At 41.7% G+C, this 16337-nt stretch overlaps 1 pseudogene; it reads right to left on the bottom strand.

Moving 5' to 3' along the window:
- Positions 1-9470: 9470 nt before the first annotated feature.
- LOC124802822 overlaps positions 9471-16337 on the bottom strand; it is a 371933-nt pseudogene continuing 365066 nt past the window's right edge.

Here is a 16337-nt window from a genome sequence, read left to right as displayed (position 1 = left end):
ATTTTTGATTACAGGTATTTCAAAAAATGAGGCACTGTGAAAGTTGTATAAATATGTGTTGTATATAGGATATCAAATCTGTGACAGACGGGAAAATAAAATTTCAAAACAAACTGAAAAAGTTTCTACTTGACAACTCTCTTTATTTTGTAGAAGAATTTTATTATTGTGATGTGGAAAAGGTAGTAGGTAAGGATTACTAACTCACATTTGTATTTAAAAAAAGTCTTATAAATGTTCAGTATGCAGCCATATTTACAAATTAGTTTGCAATTTGAATGTAAAATGACTCATTCGACATCATTATGATTTATTATGCAAAATGGTCCATGGAACATGAAACTAACTAATTGAGTAGTAATATTTCCTGAATTATAAAATTCAGAAAGAAGATGAGAAGTTCCATATTTGTAAGAAAATCGGCTTTCAAACGACATGTGAATCCAAAACACTTATTACAGTCAGGAGGAGGGAGGGTGAGGTGGTTCATTTCTTAAATGCATATTATTTTAATGCATCTTAAATTTTAAATGTTTCCTGATGTAAAATATGTTTACAGTTGTCTTCAGCCAAGTCTCAGTCTTATTTTGAACAATAAAAGATTGTAAGAATACAGCTTGCAAAACAGTTTTGATATTTGAAATACACACAGATTGCAAACAATGTAGATGCGAATAAGAGACAGAAAAAAATAGTCTTTATGTTAGGAACAGTATTAGTACAAGAAGCTCTTTTACCTTGCTACGTTTGAAGAGCACTTAGTTTAAGCAACCATTCAATAATCATTTTTCTTGCCAATTGTGTTCACTATAATCCATATGCTAGAACTGAGTCATATGAATAGATCGCAGGTGCATAAATGGTTTCTGTAGAATTGTGATGAGAAATAAAGGATTTTTTTGGTTAATGATGTACATTGCATGTATGTAGTTCAGTTTTATATTTATTTTTATTCCACTTTTATGGACAGCCATTCTGTACCTGTACATAATGTTAAATATTACACTCATCTCATCACAAAATTATGAGAAAGCAGTTGTACCTTGAGTGCAAGAGTTACTACTAAAAGATGAAAAAAAATGTATTAATATGTTGAACTATACACGGACTCATAAATATTGACAAGACAGCTTCAGAGTAGTGCAATTTCTTTTAGAATTATTCCTGCAATAATAAAGAAATAACATTTCAAACAATGTCAAGAAATATAGGTGCATAATCACGCCTTAACAAGCAGAATCTGAGAAAATTTAATGTACTGATGACTGACTGTGACTTTTGTAGGGAATTATTTTAGCTACTCACCAGTAATCAATAACTAAAAACCATTTTTTCTATCATTATGATCCAAATGTATAAAGCATAGAATTTCATAAAAAAGCGTTGGATTGTTTTCTGCATTAGAAGTTTTGGAACAATTAGCTAACTGAGAAATACTCAACAAAATTGGTAATGTATCCAGTAAAATGTAATAAGTTCTCTCTTATTTTTATTTATTTTCCTTTTACTTTTCCATTCATGAAAGCAGAAGTTTAAGGAGACTGTTTTTATGACGTGATTTTTCATCATTTTTTTGTTATGGCACAAAATGTTTAGGAAATTAAAGGAATTAAAACAGCCCACTACAAAACATCTTGTAGCACTCATTAATTGCACTTTTAGAAAACTTAATTGCAAATTACTTTGAAACAATCATCACAATTACTGCGTTATTAGTAGCACAATTATACTGCATTGTTTTAAAATATGAGTCACGCGTAACAAAGTATAATCCTTTATACATGACGCATCACATTACTTGAGTCACTTTTCCATAAATTAAACATGCAAGTAGTTTTCAGTATCGTTACTGCAATTCGTATTTCAGTCACTGAAGGGTTATTCATAGCATGAACTGTTGACGTTAGTCATCCTAACATTTTACGTGACAATGATTTTATCATTAGCAGATACAGTAAGAGAAGATATAGGCTAGTCATCTGTATACAGATCCTGAATTATGAACAGAAAATGGCACCTGTACCACCATAAAGCGTATGTTTTTAGACGTCAGTGAGGGCAGGATGTAGTTAGAAGTAAAACCACACAAGCTCTTTAAATCATAAATATTAGTATATTATTCTCTCTAATTTTTGTAAAAAATACTGTTAAATTAATATCAAAAGCAACTTTTTTAACTTTTGTACAAAGACTGTTGCATCTCTTTGTAGGTGTAATGTATTTACGATGTCACTATTTTAATATGGTACTGTATATGGTACATGATATAAGATGGGATTCGAACTACCTCACTGCAAAGTAGCAAAAACATTTGGTGCTGTGATGGATGACCTTCTAGTCATAAAAAAGTTCAGAATTATTTTTTCAAGAAGTACTCAGTGACTAAAAGTTTTGATGGGCTCAACCCCTCATGAAAATTCTCTAGTGGATGAGTACTTACAATTTGTGACATTATGCATGTAGAGTAGCCACCTTATTCCCAGACTGAAAAATCTTGCTGAGTGCACATAGGTCCTTCCAGATGGAAGACTTGCAGCTGTAACACTACCACCATGGTCCACTGGTCACCTACTGAATGCACATGTACATCTGAGATAAACATTACTGCTCGATGGACTGACTTGAAGTATGGGGTATTGTTGTGCATCTTAATTTTTAAGCGAGATCACCACACCTCATACTGATGTTCTGTATGTCATCGGCAGGTGGACAATACAAACATGTTCATGACAAGTTTTCCAATACACCTATACAATATTGCCAGGACATCTTGTAAACAAAATCAAATACTGCTATGCCTTCTAGAAATTACAGCACATTTTAAACTGCAGTCTCTGGAAAATTGGCTGTGTGTACTTTGTATTTGAAGGACTTTAAGGGAGACATAAATTACATGTAATTGAAGAAGCCAAGTCTCCTCTATTTGCACAAATACGTTGTTAAACACCTTGTAAGGGGTTCTCTTTAAAGGAGCAGGTTCATTGCCAAACAGTTTAAAAAGACAGCATCAGTGCTGCTTCACTGGTCCAAGTAGCAGCATCCACATTGCTGTCATTTTGTCCATGTTTTTACACACGCACAGCTCTCACACATCAATATGCTTTACACTACATCATGCAGGAGTCGAGAGGCATGAAAAGGAAGCAGTGGTTGGGAAGGGAGTGAGACAGGGTTGTAGCCTCTCCCCGATGTTATTCAATCTGTATATTGAGCAAGCAGTAAAGGAAACAAAAGAAAAATTCGGAGTAGGTATTAAAATTCATGGAGAAGAAGTAAAAACATTGAGATTCGCCGATGACATTGTAATTCTGTCAGAGACAGCAAAGGACTTGGAAGAGCTGTTGAACGGAATGGACAGTGTCTTGAAAGGAGGATATAAGATGAACATCAACAAAAGCTAAACGAGGATAATGGAATGTAGTCAAATTAAATCGGGTGATGCGGAGGGAATTAGATTAGGAAATGAGACACTTAAGTAGTAAAGGAGTTTTGCTACTTAGGGAGTAAAATAACTGATGATGGTCGAAGTAGAGAGGATATAAAATGTAGACTGGCAATGGCAAGGAAATCGTTTTTGAAGAAGAGAAATTTGTTAACATCGAGTATAGATTTAAGTGTCAGGAAGTCGTTTCTGAAAGTATTTGTATGGAGTGTAGCCATATATGGAAGTGAAACATGGACAATAACTAGTTTGGACAAGAAGAGAATAGAAGCTTTTGAAATGTGGTGCTACAGAAGAATACTGAAGATAAGGTGGGTAGATCATGTAACTAATGAGGAGGTATTGAATAGGATTGGGGAGAAGAGAAGTTTGTGGCACAACTTGACTAGAAGAAGGGATCGGTTGGTAGGACATGTTTTGAGGCATCAAGGAATCACAAATTTAGCATTGGAGGGCAGCGCAGAGGGTAAAAATCATAGAGGGAGACCAGGAGATGAATACACTAAGCAGATTCAGAAGGATGTAGGTTGCAGTAAGTACTGGGAGATGAAGAAGCTTGCACAGGATAGAGTAGCATGGAGAGCTGCATCAAACCAGTCTCAGGACTGAAGACCACAACAACAACAACATCATGCAGCTGCTATATACAATCAATAGAAGGTCATGTCAATTCAGCAAAAGTTTTGTTGAAAAAGGAGGAAAAAGAAAACATTATGTTAAGTTTAGCATTCCAGAAGACAGCACAACAATAGTTCTATCTGAGGGTCTCAAGAAGAGTTCTGTGGAGCCCATGAATATTCAAGTCATCACTTCCTCCTTGGATTCAGTTGTATGTCATGACTGCATGTGATGTTTGGTTTCGCATGAAATATAAACAGTGCTGTCAGCTACTGCTAGTCAGTACATGTGTTTTAAGTGCTCTAACCATCATCCGGTATGTTGATATGATTTTTCTTTCCTACCAGTCATGCTTGTGACTAAGGTCTGGACTCTACATTCTTTCAGAGGAACAATCCAATCTTACAAGGGTGGGATATACCTTTCATATACATGTGCATATGACTGTGGAGTACTTTTTACAACTATGTTTGGGATCAAAGTTTTCATTTACCCAAAACAAGCGCTGTCATATGAGAAACATTCAGACAATAATCAAACATACTCCATATTTTGGTGAACAAGTCTGGAGTTACTGCTTTCACTGTTGTTGCCCTGTGATGTCACAGTCTTTCCAACTGCTTTCACTGTTGTTGCTGTGTTGCATCACAGTCCTTCCAAGGAACTGGAAGGAGTGGCACATAGCTGCAGCCCTCCCCCCCCCCCCCCACCCCCCCCACCCCCCACACACACACAGACACACGCACATACACACGCACGCACACGTCAAGATCAAGATCTAGCTGTGAGATCAGGTGACCTTGCACGCCCACTGGTGCAATGCAATATCCGTGTGCCCCTAATGCTGTAGGAGGTTTAGTGCTGCACCTGAAAATCATGCTGCATAACTGTAACTGAATTGCTCCTGCTGAAATAGAGAATGGAAATTGTATTTGGTTGCTGCGTTATCTTGAGTCAACAGAGTTTGGCAGCAAGTGAGTGATTGAGCTAGCTGCTCCAGATGGACCCCTAATGACAACCACATGAACTGGCAAGTAGCAGCTATTGCCAAAGCAAACTTTAAGTTTTGCAGCACAATTTAAAATTAACCCCAAGGTTTGCTCTTCATTCATGTAGAAGATATAGACTTGTGAAACTAAATGATTTTTTTTTGTAACACACTGTATTTAATGTTAAAGCAGACATGGATACAAATAGTGAGCTTCCCTGAAAAGGATTGCCTCAAGCTGCAACCAAGTGTGACCGTTCATGTTACAGAGCTGTTACTTATTACAGAAGGGAACACTTCTATTTGAGTATCACTCCTTGTTCTTATTACATTCATCACTATTTTTTAATTTTGTACATTACACATGAAGAAAGATTGGAGCTTTAGTTTTGTAATACTGCTACCAGAGCACGGTTGGATATAAACACAACTTTTAAGAAATATTACTGTCCTGATTTTACATTTCACGCTTTGTTTTTTTAACGTTCCAGATACTCAGTACAGATTTAAAGCTGTGTACACTGATGGTTCCAAACAAGGGGACTCCCTTGATTGTTTAGTGGTGTTTCCCAGCCATGTGTTCAGGACTCGTGTTCCACAGGAATATACTGTATTTACAGTAAAGCTCAAGCAGATGGGGCATCTTCAGGGCAATAAATTTCTCATCTGCTCTGATTCCCTTTGTGCCTTGCAGGACTTGCAGCTGGCAGAGAAAATAGTTAAGCTAATATATGATCAACTGTACTTTTTTCAACAGTGGGGGAAGCAGGTATCATTGTGCTGCATACTGGGGCAAGTGGGAATTTTGGAAAATGAGCAAGCAGATCAATCATCCAAGGAGGGCTGCAGGAAACATGACATGACACAATGTGCCATTCCCCTGCAGGCTGTCATTTTGCTAGTGAGTTGGAGGTCTGTGCAGTTGCAGGAGAAAGCGTGGCTGGCAGTGAGGGACAATAAGCTTACTATGCAGTTGTTGTTTAAGACAACTATCCAGTCATGGTGTTTCTGATGCTGGTCACTCTGGCAGAATGAAGTGGCCCTCACCTGCCTCCGAATTGGGCACTGTCCCCTAACACATGGCTTCCTATTCCAGCAGGAGGATCCTTCAGTCTATGATGCCTGTGGTGTACAAATCACTTATGCTGTATTTTCACTGAGTGCACTTTTTATTGTGATAAGCAGGCAGGAGGAAAGCTTAGATAGGGATCTACCCACATTTTAGCTGATGATGAGATGGGTGTGCATGCACATTTAGTGTGTCCTTTATTGGTCTTCTTCTCTTTTTTTTTTTTTTTTTTTTTTCAGATCACATTTTAATTATCTAAGATATGACAGTGCCTGTGTTGTTAAGAGGAATGATGAAGTGTTACTTTGGACATGTATGCATGTCTGAAGGAACAAGTAGTGTGGCAGCTGCAGCCATTATGAAATACATGAAATGTATTTGCAGTTGTGAATATGAACAAACATCAGTTGTATAAGGGAATGATTTCAATGAAAATTTGTGCCAGATTGGGACCAGAACCTGAATTTCCCACTTTACGTGAGTAGTCACCTTAACTGCTTTGGCTATCCATACACAACTCATGACCAGGCTCAATCTTCCATATGTCATCATCCCTGCATCACAACCTGCACTTGTATGCACATTATGTAATTCTGTACAGGGGATGACATTGTAATCGAAAATCGCTGTCCTGGTATTGGTGTATAAATACAGTATTGCAGTGCCCGTGTTGTTACGAAGTATGATGCAATGTTCCTTTGGGTTTGCATGCATGCTTCATAGTTCTGAACAACACGGGCACTGCAATATGCAGGCAGTGACTTTTCAATTAAAATGTCCTCCCCTGTTTGGGTATATACGAGGGGGACTCAAAAGTAACCAGAATCGTAATGCTGCACATCGTGTACTTGTAGTAGCAGGTTGCGCCGCCAGAGGGCTGTAGTAGGAGCTCTGCCGAGTCATTCTGCCACACGGCGTCACCCAACAGTGAGAAGTGTGGTTTTCTTTGGCAGTTCTTTGTGTGTACGTACAGTGCAAACGTGACACGAGTAAATGGCTAGTTCTTACGAACAAACGGGGTGGGAGGGAAGTTTTGTTTTCTTGCTCGGCAAGAACGCAACAGAAACTGATGCAATGATTCAGACAGCCTACAAAGGCCATGCTCTTAGTAAAACGCAAGGGGTACAGGACGGTTTTCTCGGTTTAAAAAGGAGTGAAATGGTGGTTGAAGATCAGCTCCGTTCCGGTCGACCTTCAATTGCTCGAAGCGAAGACAAAATCCGTGATCTCCTCAGTGAATATCGACGCAGGACACTCGACAACTCGAGAACTTGTCCAGGTTGTCCTGGAGCTCAATTCAGCGCATCTTGACCATCGATTTGGGGATGCGAAGAGTGGCAGCAAAATTCGGTTCCGAAGCTTCTTACCGGAGATCAAAGGGATCATCACGTTCAAGCCAGTCCTGAAATGAAGGACGCGTTCAAAGATGATCCACGTTTTTTCAACCATAAAGTGAACAACAGTCATCACAATAGAAGTCACCTGGCTCACCTCAACCAAAAAAGGTCGACAAGTGAAATCGAATGTGAAAACGGTGTTGAACCGTTTTTTTTTTTACATCAAAGGGATCGTACACTTTGAATTTGTCCCTGAAGACCAGACAGTAAACCAACAATTCTATTTGAAGGTTATGAAACGGCTTCGCAGAAGTTTTGTCGCGAAAATGTCCAGCTTCGTGGGATTCTGGCGTGTGGTTCCTGCAACACGACAACGCTCCCGCGCACACGGCTCTCAGCGTCCGCTAGTTTTTTGGCCCCAACGAAGACGACTTCCTTGACCCACGCGCTCTATTCGCCGATTTAGCACCTTTGGACTTCCTATTCCCGAGGATGAAAAGATACTTGAGAGGGGAGCGTTTTGCGGATGTGGAAGACGGTAAAACGCAGTGTCATGAAACTGGTAGCAGGTATCAAAGAGGACGAATTTGAAAGGTGTTTCGAATACTGGAATGAACGTTTGGACAAGTGTATTAATGCTAATGGAGAGTACTTCGAAGGAGATTAAGGTTGTATTTGAAAACAATAAAATATATGCTTTCTAGAAAGAAATTCCAGTTGTTTTTGGGTCCACACCTCGTACACAATGTGTGTGTGAGTACAGGTTTTGTTGCAGGGACGATGACATATGGAAGTTTGGGTCTGCAGACAGCTAAAAGCGATTAAGGCGACCTCTCGTGTAAAGCAGGAAGCCCAGGTTTGGGTCCCCAGCCCAGCATGACTTTTCACTGTCATCATTCCATTTGCGGATGATGTGGTTCTTTGTGAGCAGAGCATCTACAAACTTGAGGAAAAGCTGGAGATTGGAGGAAGGGCACTGAAGAAATACGGATGAAAATTAGCAGGACAAAGTCAGAATATTTAGCACTGAAGGATGTGCAGATGAGGTCTTGTAACATCCAGGATGATGAGCTGAAATCGGTCTGCAAATTTAAATATTTGGGGTCATACATACAGAGGGACGGAGGACTGGAAAGCGAGATACAACACCGAATAAATTGCGGTTGCAACAACTGGAGGAAAATGAGTGTTGTGTGACAGGAAGGTGAGCACTGGGTTGAAAGGGAAAGTGTACAAGTCGCTGGTAAGGCCTGCTATGATATACGGGGCAGAGACGTGGCCAATCACAGTAGCCCAGGAAAGGAAGATGGAAGTGTCGGAAATGAGGATGCTGAGGTGGATGTGTGGGGTAACAAGGAAGGACAGGATTAGAAATGAATTTGTTAGAGAGCTGTGAAAGTGGGACCCATGGGGGAAAAGATACAAGAGAGCAGACTAAGGTGGTACGGACACTTACAGAGAAAAGGGAAAGAGTATATCGGAAACAGAGTTGAAGATGTAAAGATTGAAGGAGCGAGAAGGAGAGGAAGACCGACGATGAGGTGGAAGGATAAGATATCTGGGGACCTAAGGGAGAAATGCATGGAAGAAGGAAGAGGCCACGGATAGAGTACTATGGAGAAGGATCTAGAAGAGCAACGCCGGACCCTACGTGACGTGGGACAAGGCAAACGATAAAAAAGAAGTAGATCATTCCACTATACAACTGATGGTTGTTAATATGTATTTTAATTATTTTGAAAACTTTTTACAGACTTGTCTCATAAAATTTTAGTACAGCCTCTGTGCGCCCACATCACCATATCATGATCATGACTTCATCATCGTCACCATCACCACCACTACCACCACCATTATAGCCATCATAATGGAAATAAACTAAGAAAACTGGTGCACAAACAAGATGGTGGCCGGGTCACTCAGTCCAGATTTTCTTATAGTAGAAAGAACCTATAGTCAGTGATCGGTCTAGCTTGGAGAATTTATCCCACTGCACAGCAGCTATTGCAAGGCGAACAAGACGCCATTTCGAAAACATCTGGATGAGAAAAATAGGCTTAGAACACTGGTGCACAGTCAAATAAGAATCACTCATCCCAGATGTTCGTCTAGGAGAAGTACACCTGTGGACTGCTCGGTGCAACTGGGTGAGTTTATCCGCCTGAACTGCAGCCTCTGCGAGGTGGCAGGCAGAGCACGAGGCTAGTGGCGGTCGGCGCGCGTCTCGTCCAGCATGTCTCTGAGCAGGGCACGGATACTGACGTCACCGACGGTCCTGCGGAAGAAGAGGTCCTCGAGGGCGTGCCGCGTGGGAGCCTGCGCGGCGGGCAGCAGCAGCCAGCAGGCGTCCGAAGCGGCGGGCCGCCGCCACCCGCGCCGCCCCCGCAGTAGTCGAGCAGCATGGCCAGCGTCTGGTCCTGCAGCAGCTGCACGTGCGCGCGCCGCCGACAGCCCGGGGCACTCTGCAACAGATTCATACTGATAACAGGCAAAGAAGGGACGACAATACGGATTTAAATTAGAGCACTTGAGATACGTGGTTATTCACTCGGCTGTGGAGTGTGTTAGTTAGTTGCGTGCTCCATTGATCAGTCCGCATGGTACGGTAGCCGTTATGATGTGGAACGTGTTGAGTGCACAAGAAATGCACATATGAAACAAAAATTTTTAATATATATATTAAAATACAGAGTTAAATATTAATATTTCCATTATTTACCCCATTCCCTTAAATGGCACAAAATGCATGTACTATATTTATAGATTTATTTATTCCTATTCAAGAAATCATCTATGGTATAGAAGGAGTTGTCAAGGAGATATGAATTATTCATTTTGGAAGATATTACTGCTGTCTGTCAGACACCTTATTTCATCTGGTAATTTGTCGAAAATTTTTTATAGCAGCATATTTTAGCCCTTTCTGTGCCAAAGATAAGTTGAGCAAAGGATAGTGTAAGTCTTTCTTTTTTCTGGTATTATAATCATGAAAGTCACTGTTGGTTTTAAACTGGTCCATGTTGTTGAGAACAAATTTCATTAGTGAGTAGATGTATTGTGAGGCTGTTGTAAGAATTCCCAATCTTTTAAAAGATGCCTACAAGATGTGCGACTATGAACCCCACACGTTATTCTAATCACTTTCTTTTGAGCAGTGAATACTTTTCGTCTAAGTGTTGAGTTACACCAAAATATTATTCCGTATGACATCAGAGAGTGAAAATATGCAAAGTATTGTTAGCTTACTAATTTCTATATCCTCAAAATTCGCAATTATTCTGATCGCAAAAGTTGCTGAACCTAGTCGCTTTAGGAGATACAAAATATGAATTTTCCAATTAAGATTCTCATCTATATGTAACACCCAAAAACTTAGTATGCTCTACACTGACTTCTGTTGACGTTTTATATTTATTGAAGGAATTGTACTTTTTGCAGCAGAAAATTGGATGTACTGTATTTTTTGAAAGTCTAGAGCAAGCCCATTTGCAGAAAACTAATTAATGACTTTTCCAAAGTCTTTATCTGTATCATTTTCAATTGGAATTTCTTTTACTGGATTAATAATGATGCTTGTATCATCAGCAAACAGTGTCAGTTCAGCTTCCTGTTTCAGATAGGAAGGGAGGTCGTTCACATACACTCCTGGAAATTGAAATAAAAACACCGTGAATTCATTGTCCCAGGAAGGGGAAACTTTATTGACACATTCCTGGGGTCAGATACATCACATGATCACACTGACAGAACCACAGGCACATAGACACAGGCAACAGATCATGCACAATGTCGGCACTAGTACAGTGTATATCCACCTTTCGCAGCAATGCAGGCTGCTATTCTCCCATGGAGACGATCGTAGAGATGCTGGATGTAGTCCTGTGGAACGGCTTGCCATGCCATTTCCACCTGGCGCCTCAGTTGGACCAGCGTTCGTGCTGGACGTGCAGACCGCGTGAGACGACACTTCATCCAGTCCCAAACATGCTCAATGGGGGACAGATCCGGAGATCTTGCTGGCCAGGGTAGTTGACTTACACCTTCTAGAGCACGTTGGGTGGCACGGGATACATGCGGACGTGCATTGTCCTGTTGGGACAGCAAGTTCCCTTGCCGGTCTAGGAATGGTAGAACGATGGGTTCGATGACGGTTTGGATGTACCGTGCACTATTCAGTGTCGCCTCGACGATCACCAGTGGTGTACGGCCAGTGTAGGAGATCGCTCCCCACACCATGATGCCGGGTGTTGGCCCTGTGTGCCTCGGTCGTATGCAGTCCTGATTGTGGCGCTCACCTGCACGGCACCAAACACGCATACGACCATCATTGGCACCAAGGCAAGAAGCGACTCTCATCGCTGAAGACGACACGTCTCCATTCGTCCCTCCATTCACGCCTGTCGCGACACCACTGGAGGCGGGCTGCACGATGTTGGGGCGTGAGCGGAAGACGGCCTAACGGTGTGCGGGACCGTAGCCCAGCTTCATGGAGACGGTTGCGAATGGTCCTCGCCGATACCCCAGGAGCAACAGTGTCCCTAATTTGCTGGGAAGTGGCGGTGCGGTCCCCTACGGCACTGCGTAGGATCCTACGGTCTTGGCGTGCATCCGTGCGTCGCTGCGGTCCGGTCCCAGGTCGACGGGCACGTGCACCTTCCGCCGACCACTGGCGACAACATCGATGTACTGTGGAGACCTCATGCCCCACGTGTTGAGCAATTCGGCGGTACGTCCACCCGGCCTCCCGCATGCCCACTATACGCCCTCGCTCAAAGTCCGTCAACTGCACATTACGGTTCACGTCCACATTGTCGCGGCATGCTACCAGTGTTAAAGACTGCGATGGAGCTCCGTATGCCATGGCAAACTGGCTGACACTGACGGCGGCGGTGCACAAATGCTGCGCAGCTAGCGCCATTCGACGGCCAACACCGGGTTCCTGGTGTGTCCGCTGTGCCGTGCGTGTGATCATTGCTTGTACAGCCCTCTCGCAGTGTCCGGAGCAAGTATGGTGGGTCTGACACACCGGTGTCAATGTGTTCTTTTTTCCATTTCCAGGAGTGTATATCAAGAACAGAAGGGGACCCATGATTGAACCCTGTGGAACACTTAATGTAATTTCACCCCAGTTAGATGAAGTAGCAAACTTACTTAAATCACTTGACCCACATAAGGAAACTTTTTGCTTCCTGTTCTGTAGGTATGACTTAAACCACTCATATGCTATTTCATTTATACCATAGAATTGTAATTTCTGTAACATAATGTCATGGTTCACACAATCAAATGCTTTGGACAAGTCAGAGAATATTCCTACTGGTGACATTTTACTATTTAAAGACTCTGTTATGTGGACAGTGAAATTGTATATTGCTGTCTGAGTGGAAAACCATTTTTGAAATCCGAACTGTGATTTACTAAGTATCCCATTAATGTTGAGATGGCTAACCACTCTTGAGTACATTACTTTCTCGAAGATTTTTGAGAATGCTGCAAGCAAGGATACTGGCCGATAATTATTGAGATAGTGCCCATGAAACAGACTGGTGGATACCAACTCCCATCTACATGCATAGAAACTTACTTAAAGGAGGGGCAAGATTCTGTCATTTTCATTTATATGGTGCCAGTAGACCCCTGATTCGTTAAAGAATCAAACTCCCATGTGTAAAACAGTTTCAAACGTCTAATAACTTTACAAATGAATTAACTTGTTAAATATTTGAGATTGAGTTTGAAATTATCCTTAAAGTTTGTTGGAAGTTGTTAAGTGATCTGGTTATGAAACTCGGGTTGAATATATGGTACTGAATTGACAAAAGCCATTGGATAGCGATATGCACATTACAGATGGCAGTAGTATCGCGTACGCAAGGTATATAATGGTAACACATTGGCGGAGATCTCATTTGCACTCAGCCAATTCATGTGGGATGGTTACCAACGTGATTATGGTTGCAGGACGGGAATTAACAGACTTTGAAAGTGGAATGGTAATTGGAGCTGGACACATGACAAGTACCATTTCGGAAATCGTTAGGGAATTCAATATTCCAAGATCCACAGTATCAATATTGTGTCGAGAATATCATATTCCAGGAGCGAAACTTCCTGGCAGATTAAAACTGTGTGCCCGACCGAGACTCGAACTCGGGACCTTTGCCTTTCGCGGGGAAGTGCTCTACCATCTGAGCTACCGAAGCACGACTCACGCCCGGTACTCACAGCCTTAGTTCTGCCAGTAGAGCACTTGCCCGCGAAAGGCAAAGGTCCCGAGTTCGAGTCTCAGTCGGGCACACAGTTTTAATCTGCCAAGAAGTTTCATATCAGCGCACACTCCGCTGCAGAGTGAAAATCTCATTCTGGATCATATTCCAGGCATTACCTCTCACGGACAACGCAGTGGCCGACGGCCTTCAGTTGACCTAGAGCAGTGGCATTGGCGTAGAGTTGTAAGTGCCAACAGACAAGCAACACTGCGTGAAATAACCGCAGAAATCAGCGTGGGACGTACAACGAACGTATTCGCTAGGACTGCGCGGCGAAATCTGGCGTTAATGGGCTATGGCAGCAGACGACGGACGTGTGTTCCTTTGCTAACAGCACGACATCGCCTGCAGCGCCTCTCGTGGGCATGTGACCGTATCAGTTGAACCTTAGACGACTGGAAAATCTTGAGCTAGTCGTATGAGTCCCGATTTCAGCTGTTAAGAGCTGGCAGTAGATTTAGAGGATGGCGCGGACCACAGCCATGGACCCAAGCTGTGAACAAGACACTGATGGCTCCATAATGGTGTGGGCTGTGTTTACATGGAATGGACTGGGTCCACTAGTCCAATTAAAGGAATCATTGACTGGAAATAGTTATGTTCCGCTACTTGGAGAACGTTTTCTTCCATTCATGGACTTCATGTTCACAAATAACGATGGAATTTTTATGGATGACAACGAGCCATTTCACAGGGCCAAAATTGTTCACCATTTGTTTGAAGAACATTCTGGACAATTTTAGCGAATGATTTGGCCACCCAAATCGCCCGACATGAATCCCATCGAAAATTTATGGAACATAATGGAGAGGTCAGTTCGTGCACAAACTACTGCATCGGCAACTTTTTGCAGTTATGCGCGGCTATCGAGGCAGTACGCCAGGGGAACTTCTAACGACTTGTTCAGTCCATGCTGCACTACGCCGGGTGAAAGGACTTTTATCTCCTCAGCGCAGGCTGGGTAATTTGCGCTCCATTCTAAGCAAACACAAGGTTTCAACGCGTCTCAATGTTTATGACACAATAGCTCCCGAACTGTGTGTCGTACAATGATCTAATTTTGCATATAGTACATTCAGTCAGATATGTAGATACTGGGTCCAAAATATGTGCCGAATAGAATTAGTTCCACTAAAGTAATGTTAAAACGTCATGCCTGACGCTGAAGTTTCACTGGACCCCATTTTAAGCAGAAGCTACTTTTCACTACACCAGAACACAGTGTGAAAAGTGTATTAGTACGTTATTTGTGGAAAATACTTGTTATAGTTACGTGTGCATCACAACATCTCAGCATGATGCGGAGAATGGAAGTGCGTGCCACACGAAAACGTAAGTAAATACGAAAATAGGCGCGAAAACATCGCGAAAAATTAAATTACATTCTGGAAGATAGGTTAACTCCCAGCAAAAAAACTTTCTCATCAACATCGTTTGGTTGCAGATGACAAGCTACCTGTAGTCATTAACACAAAAGTGATCCAGAAAATCCATGCACACTAAATGTAAAGGTATTTACAAAAAGAAACGATCTGTTGTTTTAACTAAAAATGCACATAATTTTATAATCATTTAACAAAAATGTTCACATTGCAGAATAAATAAAAACGAAAACCCACTGATGATGGTGCAGTGGTGCCGAAACATGTTTGGGTACTGAAAATAACGGTATTTTGCATAACTGGCGGACCTCACATCCAACGATAGTTCGTGTGTTTAACACAGGTGTATTGCTCTTGCGAAACAAAGATGTCGGAAGAACTGCAGTCCTATGCATTTTCGTAGTGTACTTTCCGCGAGACCACTGCATTTCAATTTAACACATGCACTGTTTGCTATGTGCCGACGACGCTCAGGACTGGAGATATTTCGACACCGAGCAACGCACCTGAGCTAAACACTGGAACTGCCACCTGACGGCATCTAAAACGAGTCGTAAATTAAAAAAAAAGGTTTTATTTTTGTTTTTAACAGGCAGTCACGGGAAAGGTGATTTCTTGTATATACTTCAATAAAATCGTTAGTCGCATGGAGTCCTAGGAGGAATGGTTGGTATTTAGGGATGTGACAGGAACGATCATTCGAAGCAAAAATGTCTAGTTAACTTTCCATCGAAAATGCATCCTTTAAGGGGTATGAGCACTTTTTCATGTACTGTGAAACAAATCTCATATACTGCAAGCTCTTTGCTTGCCATATTTTGAGAGGTGATTGTGAGGGCCAAAACAAGAAAAAGAAAAGTCCATTTAACGTCGGCTCCAATGCGCATACCTTAAGAGCTATGAGCACTTGCTCATCTTCACTACCGTGAAACACGTTTCTTCTACTAAATAGGTACTCATAGGTCTTAAGGTACACATTTTAGAGTCCATTGTCACTAGACTTTTTACTAGAGTTTTATACTTCGAATGATCGTTCCTGTCATATCCCTGAATATTGACAATTCCCCATGAAAGACCCTGTGTAGAAAAATTAAATTACTTTTCTTTCTAGTTCCATCTGTACTGCTAATTTCCTTACTTCATAACGTGGTCACACAGTGACAAAACAGCACATAAGAGAAAACAACAGAGGTCGGATTTGGAATCACTGCCCAAAACCGCTGAAATGTCGT

This window comes from Schistocerca piceifrons, chromosome 6, assembly GCF_021461385.2.
Source record: "Schistocerca piceifrons isolate TAMUIC-IGC-003096 chromosome 6, iqSchPice1.1, whole genome shotgun sequence".
Classification (NCBI taxonomy): domain Eukaryota; kingdom Metazoa; phylum Arthropoda; class Insecta; order Orthoptera; family Acrididae; genus Schistocerca; species Schistocerca piceifrons.
This window is presented reverse-complemented; position numbering and strand designations above follow the sequence as displayed.